Genomic DNA, 13,568 nt, shown 5'->3' on the forward strand with positions numbered 1-13,568 from the left:
GCCAGGCGCCATGCAGCCTCAGGTCCCTGCTGTTTGGTCATGATGTTACAGTGTCCCGGCTAATTTGCATATTCCTCTATTCTATAGATAGGTTCACTTTTTTAATTTTTCAATATTATTTTGTATTGGTTTCAGGTGTACAGCATAGTGTTAGATAATCATAAGCTTCGTGCTGTGGAAGGCACTGTATAGAATGAATGTGAACTTGCACAGAATTTTCTGGCAAGTTGTGGCTAAAAATAGAGGTAGGCCAAGGTGATATGAGCGGGGTGCTTAAAATAATAAAGTAAAATAATAATAAAAATCCTGAAGTGTCAGATCTGAGACTCAGAGAAGAGAGGGCTCATGCTCAAAGGAACCAAGCCTGCAAAGCAAGGTCAGAGGAGAACTCAGGCCCCATGACCTCCAGCAGCCTCTCCACTGCTCCCAGCAAACTTAAACCCCGAACTCAAGGTGAACTGCTTATCGAATTCCTGTCTACCTTATGGGCCTCCTTCTATGTTCCACACGAGACTACAAGGTTACTTCTGGTTCATTTGACATTTAAATATGTAGTGCTTTGTACAAGCAATTATATTTTGGTGTTATAGGGTATTAACAAAACAAAACCATACCCAGCTTCATCTTTCTTATTAAAAAAAAAAAAATACCAGGGTAGCTCAGAAACGTTGAAATTGAGCTCATTACTATATTTTCACTTTGTCAACTCTCTAAAATTCATTTTAGAACCTTCTTAGCTTCTCCTAACTATAGCATACTTTTCTTTCTCTACGGCTTCTGGACTAGGAGTGGAATTGGAAAGAAATAGACAGAGCAATAAGATCCCCAAGCTTCTTACAGACAAAGTCTTGCACCTTGTTCCAGACCAGCAGTCATCCTCATTTACATCTATTTTAAATAATTAACCTTCTTACTTGTCCTAATACTGAGTGTATCATATCTTGAGCAACAGAAAATTTACCTAGCAACTGAGTAATTGACAAGGAGTTATTTTTGCACCCTAACATGAGCTTGATAAGAAGCTTTTCTGAGCTCTTAATTTTATTTTATTTAAATTTCGGTTATAAAAATTTAGAGTTGGTTTTTTAGATGCTCTAACTACTTAAATAATCTATTCACTAGACTAGGCAAACATTACATTTGAGCACCAGTCTAAGTATCTGGATTTATAACAAATGAAAATATGGAAGTATTAGTTCACAAAAGATTGAACAAAGACAGCTTAAACTAGACCTCCATTAAAATGACTTAAAACATTTTATTTACATAGAACTTTCTGCAACATATCTAAAGCACTATATTTTGTTCACTTGAAGGCATACTTTTCTTTAATGTTTTAACAGCTGTGAAATTGGGGTGTTTATTACCTTGCTCTAGACCAAGAAACTTTTATGATCTACTTGTTTTTGCCTGCAAGTGCACAAACATCAAAAACCCTAAGTCCATGATAGAAGAGAGAGTGCACAATTGGCTCAGAGGGATGGCAAAAGGAAAGAAATATGGAATACCCTGACCCTAACCTTAATCCTAGCTCCAACCTTTACCCATAGAGTAAAACCAAGGCACATCATTACCAGTGGAGAGTAAAAATAGACTAGAATTAATAACATCAAAAGAGTCCCAGCAGAAATACAAAATGTTGGAAAAGCACTGCTAAGTAGAGAAAGAATAGGTGAGGCAAAGAGAGAGATGTGAGTAGGTGCAGAGGAGGCACTGAGAGAAAGCTGTCAGGCAGAGTGGGTGGATAGACAGGTTGACAGGTGAGAGGAGAAGAGATGAATGCTGAGATTGGAGAGAAAGTGTGAGGAGAGGGCAGGGCGAGAGAGTGAGGAAAATTTAAGTGCCATCCAGGACAGAGCATTGATAGCACAATTATATGTGAATAGCATTCAGAAACCACTGCTCAGTAAATGAGTCTTTTCTGTTGCTTCAATATCTACTTTCTAGTGTCATGTAGAGCTAGTGGAGATGGAATTAGATAAAATCAATTTGACCTCTAATCTTACTCTTTATAATCAGTATCTGCCGGGACTGACCAGCAGACGCTGAGCGACAGAGGCACAGATGACTCTGACACAGGTTTCTGTGAAAGAGGGCTAAGGGACTCTTTTACTTCAGTAGTAAAAGCAGTCCTGTTCGCCTGCCTCGTTGGCTTTTTATTGTAACAACAGCTTGAGCTCAAATTAACCTCTAGATCAGCGGTTCTCAACCTGTGGGTCGCGACCCCTTTGGGGGTCGAACGACCCTTTCACGGGGGTCGCCTAAGACCATCGGAAAACACATATATAATTACATATCGTTTTTGTGATTAATCACTATGCTTTAATTATGTTCAATTTGTAACAATGAAATTGGGGGTCACCACAACATGAGGAACTGTATTAAAGGGTCGCGGCATTAGGAAGGTTGAGAACCACTGATCTAGATACAATCACTAGGGTAAGTATCCCTGAGAAATTATCTGTTTCTACAAGGTCAAGTCTTTAAAGACTGTCACTAAACATAGAGATTCCAGCAAAACACCCCAGGCGATCGGACTTGTTTAGAAAAGTCAAGGTAGGGGCTGCCGCCTTCCCCTCAGAGGCCCCAACCTTTCAGAGAATCCTCCTTACAGACATTCCAACCAAGTCCCGTGCTTCCCCACAAGTAACTATTTAGATTCCAAATTATTGTCCTAACCAATAGCATTTATACTTTCAAAATGTAATATGTTTAATGAAATCTCAAGTTAAGTAGGTAAATAAGTAAGCTGGGATTGTGAAAATTTGCTAGTTTTCTTTGAAGGCAAATATGTATAAAAAAAGAGGGCTTAGTGAATTCATCTTCACTTTACAGAAGAAAATATGAGGATAGATTTACTGTACTCGATAAGTTGATAATTTCAGTTTAGTGTATTCACGATAAAAATGTTTGAGGTTGCCTAAAATCTATAGAAATAATTTTCTCACTAAAGATCAGTTTAGAATTCTCATTTCTTGTGAGGAAAATTAGATGCAATTTAATGTAATCAAACGAGAGGAAAAAGCAAAGGAGGCAGGATTTCAGAAGGAAAGTTTCATTCTGACAGAAAATAGCGCCACCTGCTGCTAATCACAACTTTTTTTTTCTTTAAAAAAGAATTACGACATTTTTTATTTAAAATTTTTAATTTAAAATTAAAATAGAAAAAAAAGCCCCATTAAGTACATTAAAATAAAATGTAAATAAATAACACAACAAAAAACACAGTCTACAACCTCACTCTCTTCCTCTTCTCTTGCTTCACAGAAGTAAGCACTTTCAACCTTTTTGTTGTATTTTCTTGTATTACTCTTTATACATCATTTTGGTAACAACCTTAAACTTATGCATCTTGATTTATACATTTTAGATACTATCTGTTGATTTCATTTTATTAAAAATGAATATTTAGCTTTCCTTCTTCCCTATTCCCATCATACTATTTACTCTGCAATTTATTATTATGTAAGGTCAGAATTTCCATTTTACATTATATTACAGTATTACATTACTCTTTCCTTCTAAGTCTTCTAATATAGCATCTTTATCATCTTTCTTGTTCTCTGCTTTTCCTGGGTTGCCCCTTTGTTTTTATTTGTATAACTTTTTGTTAATATCATCTTAATTTTTTCTCATTGGCTATGCCAATGCCTGTTAGTAATTTATTTCTAAATGCTTACACATATTAGATATTCTATCAGTTCCAATCTTTCCTGGAAACATCCCTTAGGAAATCTTCACTCAGCCTCCTCAAATTGGTTTTTGCTGCTCTGAGGCCAACTCAATATCTGTCATCTTGTCATTCTTTCCTGCCATACATTTTCCTCCTCTTTGGAATGTATCATCTAACAGCTTCTTAAGAAGGGGAGCATGGCCCTAACTGGTTTGGCTCAGTGGATGGAGCGTCGGCCTGTGGACTGAAGGGTCCCGGGTTCGATTCCGGTCAGGGGCATGTGCCTTGGTTGTGGGCACATCCCCAGTAGGAGGTGTGCAGGAGGCAGCTGATCGATGTTTCTCTCTCATCGATGTTTCTGACTCTCTATCCCTCTCCCTTCCTCTCTGTGGAAAATCAATAAAATATATTTTAAAAAAAAAAAAAAAGAAAGGGAGCATGAGATGTTAATTTTTGTAACATGCTTTTATTGATTTTGAGAAAGATAAACATCAATGTGAGAGAGAAACATAAATTGGTTGCCTCCTGTATACATCCCAAATGGAACAGAACCCACAACCTGGGCATGTGCCCTGACCAGGAATTGAGCCAGTGCCTCTTCAGTGCATGGGACAATGCTCAACCAACTGAGCCACACCGACCAGGAGAGATGTGAATTTTTTGAGTCCTCATATGAATGAATATGCACTTATTCCGCCATCACGCTTGATTGATATTTTGCTGGACATACAAGTATTAGTTGAAAAAATCCCCCCCAGGATTTTAAGGGTTTATATCATTCTCTTCTCCCCGCCCCCCACAGCATTATCCTATATAATAACAAACTTGAGCTTTAGTGCCACCTTTGGGAAAACAAAAAGGAGCTGTCAGAACCTGGAATGGTGTGTTGCAGGATCAAAAGAAGGCATACAAGCTTAGGAATTCTACCACTAAAGAGAGCGAGAAGTGTGACTCCAGTGTATTCATAGATCTGAGAAAGCCTCAGAATCCTTAGCAGGGCAGATGGAAGGTATTACTCTCCCAAAAGCACTTAGTAAAGACTGGGGGCAGTGACTGCTACTTCAAAAGTTGTGACAGCAATGCAAACCTTTAATAAATGTGAAATAATGAGGAAAATAAGGCATGACCAAACATTCACAGTAATTTTCCAATAACTGATCATAAAGATATGGAAATCGGTGATTTACCAGGTGAAGAATTCAGAATAGCTTTTTTTAAAAAATCAATGAATTACAGCACAAAAAGACAACTCAATTAAATCATAAATAATACTCAACAAAATGAGAAGTTTAACAGGCAGATGGAAATGATTAAAAGCACCAAACAGACAAGCGAGAGGCTTTGTGAGGCTGTGGCGCTTGCTCCCTAGACGGCAGAGGTGTCACGAGTGAGTGCCCGTTACCGTGCAGGAGCCTGCACCCTGGCCACCTGTGGACCTGGCGGCCAAATGTGTGTGTGGATGAGAACGGGCACACCTGGCTGGCCGTTATCATCGAGACAGAAAGCAGCCTCCAAGTCCTCATGCGTCAGATAGACATCCCCCGAGGAGAGGCTGTGCAGCACAGCCAGCTGCCCCCAGCATGCTGCCTCTCATGTGGCAGCTCTATCCTGGCAGGCGGTACCGCGCTTCCAACTCCAGTTTCTGGTGCATCGTGTACCACATTGAGAACATGGGCCTTCAGCAGCTGCCAGACCCGTAGCACAAGCCATGTGGTCCTGCGGTCCCTGTCCCCTGAGCCGCAGTCCCTCTGGCCTGCAGTGAAGATGTCCATCCTTCTGTTCACCTTTTTACCAGCCCTGTTGTTCTGTCTGCCACCCCCGGGCCAGCAGGGCATGGATGGGCAGGGGATGAGCCCTACCCAGAGCCCGTGGGAACCTGCCTGCAGCCCCCTCAGCCTCCCCCCACAGATTGGCACTAGAAAGCACCCAGGGTCCGTATAGCTTCCTCTAAGTGCCCAGGCTATACCAGTGTCCCTGGTTTTCTCAGCTGCTTGATGATTTGTGGCCTCTCTCTCTCTGTTGTGTCCCTCCCTCCCAGTATCTGATGTTGTGTGTTCTACCCACAGGACTACTTCTCATTCTCTTCCCTCAGCTCTGTGCACCTCTGGCTACAAGGCAATGGGGCCTACGTGCCTGAGTCCAGACCAAGCCTCAGAGCCCCTGTGTCAGCTCTCATGCAGTGTGTGCCTGCTCATGGCCATGTCTACAAAGGTCCCACCTGCCATACAGGTTCACATGCAGCTCATGGGAAGGCCTGAGAGGAGCTGTGCTCCATGCTCAGCGCTCAGAAGCCTGTTGGTCAAGGGTCCACAGCCCCTGACCTCGCAGGAGGCTAGGCAGGCAAGCCCCATGGATGGACCTTCAGGCAGCCCTCCTGGATGTAACAGAAGTTGGAAGTTCCCCCCTTTTATCCTGGATGTTATGAGGTTGTATATGAACACTTTGTAATAGTGATTGATTACATGTAAGACAATTAAAAAAAAAAAAGAACCAAACAGAAATTCTGGAGCTGAAAATACAATGAATGAATTTTTAAAAATGCAATAGAGAGCATCAACATCAAAATGAATAGAGCAGAAGAAAACATCTGTGAACTATAAGACAGAAATTTTTAAATTGTCTAGTCTGAGGAAAACAAAAAAGAATGAAAATGAGTAGAGAAGACTGTTTGATTTATGGGATAACATCCACAGAACCAACTGCAAATTATTGGAATTCCAGAATGAGAAGAGAAATGGGAAGGTGAAGAAAGCTTACTTTAAAAAATTGGCTGAGAATTACCCAAAACCGGGGAGAGATTTGGATATCCAAGTACATGAAGTTCACAAATCACAAAACAAAATCAGCTTTCACAGGTTTTCTCTAAGACACATTATAGTAAAATTGTCAAAGAATTTTTATCGTTCAGTCTTTTGTGTGGTTTATCATATTGATTAATTTGTGTATTTAAACCATTTTTGCATTCCAGGAATAAATACAACTTGTTCATGGTATCTTTTAATGTGCTTTTTAAATTTGGTTTGCTAGTATTTTGTGGAGGATTTTTGCAATTATGTCCACTAGAGATTGGCCTGTAGATTTTCCTGAAATTAAATCAGATGACACCTGATGAGACAGCTTTTCCAAGATATTCATATCATGCTACCTAGAAAGTCTAAAATTTGCTGAAGTGACTCTGACTTCTTATCCAATTCATAGTCTCTGAAGTTGCAACCTACAGGCTGTATTATGATAAGACATTTGTTCCAAATTGTTTCTTTTGAAATAACAATACTAACTTACTCCTTCATGTTTATTCCTACATTTTGTCTTCCCAAAGCACTTCTTTCAGTGTACCTTTGTTGTATTCTCTGTTCTAGGATACAGACTTTAAATGGGAACTGCGCCCTAACCTGTTTGGCTCAGTGGATAGAGCGTCGGCCTGTGGACTGAAGGGTCCCGGGTTCGATTCTGGTCAAGGGCATGTACCTTGGTTGCGGGCACATCCCCGGTGGGGGGTGTGCAGGAGGCAGCTGATCGATGTTCCTCTCTCATCGATGTTTCTAAGTCTCTATCCTTCTCCCTTCCTCTCTGTAAAAAATCAATAAAATGTATTTTTTTAAAAAATAAAAATAAATGGGAACTGCCTGGGAGATCGGATCTCCCTCCAGCCCCTTTTTATTATGCAAATGTGACCATAACAGGTTTCCAATCTGTGTACTTTCCTTCCATCCTGGTAGATGACACTCAGGAAAGGTCCTTTCTGGCACCCAGGGACAAGTGACTCTGGAAAATCCTGATTCTTGATCAGTGATGCTTTCTGAGAAAGATCTTGATAAAAAGGAGGAAATGCAAAAATTAATAACCAGAAACCTCAAAATGGAGTCGGGAGACTAGAAGAGAGAATTCTCATGCACAGGTCACTCCGTGCGCACTACTGACCCCAACAATAAGAGACACACCTGGCATCTCTGACAGGAAGTGATGCTATTCTATGACCTTCACAGGAGAAAGAAAAGATTCCTCCTTGCCCAGTAACAGCTCAGCCAATGGAAGACTGCCAGAACCTAGCCCAGTGATGGCGAACCTTTTGAGCTCGGCGTGTCAGCATTTTGAAAAACCCTAACTTAACTCGGGTGCCGTGTCACATATAGAAATTTTTTGATATTTGCAACCATAGTAAAACATTGATTTATATTTTTGATATTTATTTTATATATTTAAATGCCATTTAACAAAGAAAAATCAACCAAAAAAATGAGTTCGCGTGTCACCTCTGACACGCGTGTCATAGGTTCGCCATCACTGATAGCCAATGAAAAGTCACGATACTTCAAGCTTTCAGTTTCCGCCAATGGACCTGGGACCACTCCTGCCCTTCCCAGTTTCTCGGGACTTGTGTGTGATTTGCCATTACACCACATGTCCCGAATTGCAATTCTTTATTGTTCCCAAATAAACCCATTTTTCTGGAGAAATGTTTGGCTTTCTATTTTTGTTTAAGGTCAACAGACTCAAACAATCTTCCCCACAGGATATCAAGAGGGTAGTGGAGGCAACAACTGGCCCCAAGAACATGGCCTGGTGGGAGAGGTCAGGCCCTATCTAACAGGCCAGGAGAGCCTGAAACGCGAGGCAGGGCCTGGGGGAAATCTGTGAATGAAATGTGTGAGCCACTGTGACTCAGCATCCAGAGACCCCGGAATCAGTCCCTGGGTCCGGGATTTGTAGAGATGGGCTGGGCCCCCGATGGGGACTTCTGAGGGACTCACGAAGCCAAGGTCCATGCCACTCCAAAAGACAATGGCCTATTCCCCTGATGTCTAATATCAAGGAACTCCTCAGCATGGCCATTTGGGGCACTGCCAGGACATCTGCTGATAAGAGACACCTGGAAGACCTGGCTCCCACAGCGGCCCTGTGGGAGGGACCTGTCCTGGCACAGGTTCATAAGGCATCTGACTCAAAAGACATTCTCTCGCCCTAACCAGTTTGGCTCAGTGGATAGAGCGTCGGCCTGTGGACTGAAGGGTCCCAGGTTCAATTCCAGTCGGGGGCTTATACCTTGGTTGCCTGCACATCCCCAGTGAGGGGCGTGCAGAAGGCAGCTGATCGATGTTTCTCTCTCATCGATGTTTCTAACTCTCGATCCCTCTCCCTTCCTCTCTGTAAAAAAATCAATAAAATATATTTTTTTTTAAAAAGACATTCCCTCTTCTGCAACAGGAGTGCATGGGGGAAACTGGTAGCCTCAGGAACATGGGCTGCAGTGCGGGGATGGCCCCTGTTTACACACACCTAGAGGTCCAGGGTGCCTCAGGGCAAGTGTGCAGAATGAAGTATGCTCCAACCTGATAGCCAGGCTCCCTGAGTGATGACCATTTTGGAATAAACAAGTGACAAGCAGGGAACACACTGGGCTGACAGGGTCCACCCTGTCCAAAACAGAGCAGCTAATTCCACTGATGCCAGATGTCATGAGATTCCAGAGCCAGATCTCATGGGATGTCAGAAGTCATTCCAGGCCTCAACAGGGGTCAGAGGGAAGGGTTCTCCCATACTGGAAATCATGACTGGAAGACAGGCCCCAAGTCCCAATAAGGATGGCAGGTCCAACGCATTACATATTCAAATGTCTTTATCAATGGTTCAGTGTAGGGAAAGTCTGTCCCAGAAGGTACCCCGATATTTGGGGGCAAGTGCACGAGAACCAACTGTGTGCCTCTGAATAGGATACCTTGGATTAGACTTTGGGGGACACCATCCTGGGGATTTCTGGAGGGTCACAGCAGTGCCAAGGTCCACCCTGCCCCAAAACACAACTGCCTGTTCCCCTGAAGCCAGATATCAAAGAACTCTTAGCCTTGACATCCTGGGATGGCCAGGGAGTGAGCTGATGAGAAATACCTGGGAGTCCTGACTCACACAGAGGCCTTGAGTATCCCTGGCCCTAGGTCACAAGGCCCTCATTCAAACTAACATCCTCTCTCTACATCACAAGTGCAATGTAGGAAGCCCCTATCTGTAGAAAGATGGCCTGTTGGGCTGGGGCAGTCCCTGTTCACACAGGCCTAACTATCCTAGAGGCCTGACAGCTGGGGGCGCCCTGGGAGCAATGTGTGCATGGGCCAGCTGCTCTAACCAGGCACCCAGGCTCAGGAAGATTGGTCCCAGAGTCAAGGCCATGTAGGATTAGTCCAGGCAACAGGCAGGGACTTACGGAGAACACTCCAGCTGCCAAGGTTCATCTTGTTCCAAAACAGAATAGCTTATTGCCCTTCCACCAGATCTCATGAGAACTCAAAAGGCATTCTGAACCTGACAATATCAAATGGAAGCTGAAAATCATGATTGCAGGAAAGGTTCCTGTTCCCATAAAAACAGTTGACCTCTGAACTCACAGCAACCACCTTTCAAACCTCCTCATCAGTTGTACAGAGCAAGAAAACACTGCCCAAGGAAGACATCCTGGTGGGCAAGGGCCAGCCCTAGACAACCAGCCAAGAGGGCGTGATGCCTGGGGGCAGGTGTGGGAGCAAAGTGAGTATTTATGAGCTACAATGACTCAGCATCCAGGCATCCTGGGATCAATCCTCAGGTCTCAGACTTTTGTGGATGGATGGGCCTCCAGTGGGGTTTCTGGGGGATTCACAGTGATGCCAAAGTCCATTCTAGTTCCAAACCACCCTTGTCTGTTCTTTTTTTTTTTTTTTTTTTTTTTAGTTTTATTATCTTTTTTTAATGTGTTGATTTGAGAGAGAGAGGGAGATATTTGTTGTTCCACCCATTCATGCATTCATTGGTTGATTCTTATATGTGCCCTGACTGGGGATTTGCCTGTTCTTTTGAAGAAAGATCTCAAGGAGTTCCTTGCCCTCCTGAGCAGGGCTAACAGTCTGCTGGTGGCAGGCACCTGGGAGACCTGTCTCCCCAGAGAACCTGTGCATCTTACTGGAACTGGCCATAAGGGGTGATCCAATGACCTTCCCTGCTTCACAACAGGAGTGCAGAGCAGGGAACTTTTGGCCCCAGGAAGGTGGCCTGTTTGATCTTGCCTCTTCTATCTTAAGCCCTTCCTTTGTTTCACTGTCCCCAGATTTAATAAAAGTACTCTCAATATCACCTGAACTTTGTGTCATGCAATTTTTCCCACACAAAGTCAAGAACCCAGACATTCCAGACCATGCAGGGCAGACCTACCCAGTCCTAATCCCTTTCTAATGACAATCCTACTGTCCAGGCCATGTAGGGATGAACTTGGCTACAGGTGGGGACAGCTGAGGGACACACTGGGTTTTCATTCTGCTCCAAAACAGAGATGGCTATTCCCCTGAAGCCAGAACATGCAAGAACTTCTTAGCCTTGACATCCTGGGCAGTGCCTAAGGATCTGGCCGTTGAGAGACACCCGAGGGACCTATCTTCCACCAAGGCTCCGTGCATCTTCCCACTCCAGGTCCTCAAGGGATCTGGTTTAAGTGGCCTTTTCTGCTCCCCATCAGGAGCCTCTCCCACAGTGCAGGGGACCACTAGCTCAGAAGATGGCCTGGCTTCCAAGGCCCCATGAGCTCTGGCTTCAGGGTAATTGGCAGGTTTGTTTTGGAATGTGCTGGACCTTGGCAGAATGGTGGGGCCCCCAGGAGCCTTCTCACGAACCTGACCTCTGCCTACATGACCTGGACATGGGATGTGGCCCTGGACACCCTGGATGTGGAGTCCTGCACACGCCTCTCCCTGGCCTCTGACTCCTGCATTGAGTCTCCTCATCAGAGGTGCAGTGCAGAGAACCAGCCTGTCCCTTCCCGACTGTCCATCTTCTTTGAGTGCGTTGTTCCTCACGTTCCACCTGTGAAACAGAGGCTCAGAAGGTAATTAGAGCCAGACCTGTTATGGCCCTGCTGTCCTCGCAGGACATGGGGATTCTAGAAATCAGGTCCCCCAGGTAGTTCTCACCTCCTGACTCTGCAGCCAGGCTTGGATATCCCATGACATCTGGCTTCAGGGGATCAGCACCTTTGTGTTAGTGTGGACAGCATTTTTACTGAACGGTGTGTCCCACAGGTTCCGTATTGGAACCAGGACCTAATCTCCCTGGGTATAGAAAGGGGGCTGGCATATGAATGCCCTGTGTGCTCAGCCTGCAATGGCCTGCATGGCTAGGGCCTGCCCCACACATCTGGCCTCTGCCTGTGGTGGCTGGTTCTCCGTACTGGACCTCTGATGAGGAGACTGGACAGAAACCAGAGCCAGAGCCCATATGTTTTTCTCCTTGACCAGGTCGACTGGCCTTTCTGGTTTATCTGGGAACCATATCTCTCATTCAAAGACAACCCCACCCCACATGGTATGGCTTCCACATCCCATGAGGACTGTCTTCAGGGGGATTGGCATGTTTGTTTGGGATTCCACTGCCCTTAAGAGCCCAGGGTGCTCCCCAGGAAGCCTAGCCTATGACCTAGTCCAGTGATGGTGAACCTTTTGAGCTCGGCATGTCAGCATTTTGAAAAACCCTAACTTAACTCTGGTGCCATGTCACATATAGAAATTTTTTGATATTTGCAACCATAGTAAAACAAAGACTTATATTTTTGATATTTATTTTATATATTTAAATGCCATTTAACAAAGAAAAATCAACCAAAAAAAATGAGTTCGCGTGTCACCTCTGACAAGCGTGTCATAGGTTCGCCATCACTGAACTAGGAAGTCATGGTTCAATTCCAGGTCAGGGCACATGCCCGGGTTGCAGGCTTGATCCCCAGTGATGGGCATGCAGGAAGCAGCCAACCAATAATTCTCTCTCATCATTGATGTTTCTCTCTTTCTCTCTCCCTCTCCCTTCCTCTCTGAAATCAATAAAAATGTATTTAAAGTCAACAACAACAAAAAACCTTGAGCCTAATATAAGGAGACAGATGGAAGACTGAAATTGTAAACAAAAAGGAAAAAATGAAGAACCATTAAGAAGGCATGCTGACAGCTTCAAACACAATGGAAAAGCATAAAATAAGCAAGACACCAAAGTTTAAGCAGAAGCTAAAGAAATTTAAAAGTATCTTTGAGATATTTAGATGTTATGATTTTTATTATTTATGAAACCAGAGCAGAGAAGAAAGTTAAGGCAATCATATCAGGGTAGCCAGAAACTCTGCATTAAATATTCACTCATTCATGCACTTATTCATTCAGTACCTACTTAAGTGTTGCATGTTAGGGACACTGTGGTAAATAAGAAATGGCCTTAAAAAAAAAAGAAAGAAATGTTGATATGTCCACATCTTCCTAATTAAATCATTATTCCATGCTTCATAAATAGCTTCAAACCCTGTCCACATCTTTGGATTTTTAAATATCCCAGTTTTCCCCTCACTTTCCTCAAAAGGACACTACACAGATGACTCCGATAATTTGAGGAAATTCTTCAGCTTGCTGCCATGAAATCTACAAACATTCCTGAATTTACTCTTTAATCCCATAGTAAAAATAAAGAATCACTTCTACCGAATCTCTGCAATTGTATCCTTAATCTCTGCATTCTCAGGAATGTGATATAAGCTAAGTATTCTCCACCTTAATATTAAAATATGAATACTTTAGAAGCCTCCACACTGCACCTCTGATGAGGAGACTGGACAGACACCAGAGCCAGAGCCCATATGTTTTTCTCCTTGAACAGGTTGAGTGGCCTTTCTGGTTTATCTGGGAACCAGGGTTCCCATATCTCTCATTCAAAGACAACCCCACCCCACATGGTATGGCTTCCACATCCCATGAGGTCTGTCTTCAGGGGGATTGGCATTTTTTTGTGATCCCACTGCCCTTAAGAGCCCAGGGTGCTCCCCAGGAAGCCTAGCCTACGACCTACCCATGGTTGGCAAACCGCGGCTCGCGAGCCACATGCGGCTCTTTGGCCCCTT

The sequence above is a fragment of the Myotis brandtii genome, unplaced genomic scaffold (genome assembly GCF_000412655.1).
Source record: "Myotis brandtii unplaced genomic scaffold, ASM41265v1 scaffold421, whole genome shotgun sequence".
NCBI classification, from domain to species: domain Eukaryota; kingdom Metazoa; phylum Chordata; class Mammalia; order Chiroptera; family Vespertilionidae; genus Myotis; species Myotis brandtii.